The sequence below is a fragment of the Anopheles funestus genome, assembly GCF_943734845.2.
Source record: "Anopheles funestus chromosome X unlocalized genomic scaffold, idAnoFuneDA-416_04 X_unloc_31, whole genome shotgun sequence".
In the NCBI taxonomy this organism is placed as follows: Eukaryota; Metazoa; Arthropoda; class Insecta; order Diptera; family Culicidae; genus Anopheles; species Anopheles funestus.
Genome location: NW_026045156.1, coordinates 390,001 through 391,363, shown reverse-complemented (window position 1 = coordinate 391,363; position 1,363 = coordinate 390,001).

Genomic DNA, 1,363 nt, shown 5'->3' with positions numbered 1-1,363 from the left:
TCTGGTGAAGCTTTCTGCATGTGATGTGCCTTGTGTGGATCCGTGGCCATTGCATTGTGTCTGGTGTGTAGGTACCCAGACACTTAAGCAAACTCGATCGTTGTACACTGTGATGGGCGAGCATCACTGTGTCTCCGTGCCGTGTAAGAGCTCCCCTGGCCATCAGGCACTTGAAAGGTCCTTCGACGACGAGTTACAATAGTGGTGTGTTAGATACGTCAGGTGATGGTATCTACTGTTGTGCAATACGTATCCGGCCACGGCACGGAACGAACGGGAACTGTGGTGCAGACATACAAAGAGTTAAGCCTATTAGTCATTAACTCTAAGGACGGGGCCATGGGGCGGTACGCAAAGGATACGGATGAGCGAGAATGCAGGCCCAATACTCAATAGCTCGATCCGATCCAAGCACATTAGTTGACTGCGGCGCCAGGTTAACCAATGTGCTAGATTCTATTTGGCCAGTAGAATCTTGTGTCTTATGCGATTTGATACCAAGACACCAGAACGAAAGTTAGTTGAAGAGTTATTAAACTCTTATGAAGTATGGTTGTGCAATCACAACTTATGACTTTAACCTATAAAGTGGATATGGACTTGCAATTATAACATGGAATCTCTACACACCCCATGAGCTCGATCCAATCCACGCACACGAGTTGCCTGAGTAGCGACAGGTATACCGATGTGCAATACGTATCCGGCCACGGCACGGAACGAACGGGAACTGTGGTGCAGACATACAAAGAGTTAAGCCTACTAGTCATTAACTCTAAGGACGGGGCCATGGGGCGGTACGCAAAGGATACGGATGAGCGAGTATGCAGGCCCAATACTCAATAGCTCGATCCGATCCAAGCACATGAGTTGACTGCGGCGCCAGGTTAACCAATGTGCTAGATTCTATTTGGCCAGTAGAATCTTGTGTCTTACGCGATTTGATACCAAGACACCAGAACGAAAGTTAGTTGAAGAGTGATTAAACTCTTATGAAGAATGGTTGTGCAATCACAACTTATGACTTTAACCTATAAAGTGGATATGGACTATCAATTATAACATGGGGCACACACCATGTTCTCGATCCAATCCACGCACACGAGTTGCCTGAGTAGCGACAGGTATACCGATGTGCAATACGTATCCGGCCATAGGCACGGAACGAACAGGAACTGTGGTGCAGACATACAAGGGCCATGGGGCGGTACGCAAAGGATACGGATGAGCGAGTATGCAGGCCCAATACTCAATAGCTCGATCCGATCCAAGCACATGAGTTGACTGCGGCGTCAGGTTAACCGATGTGCAATACGTATCCGGCCATAGGCACGGAACGAACAGGAACTGTGGTGCAGACATA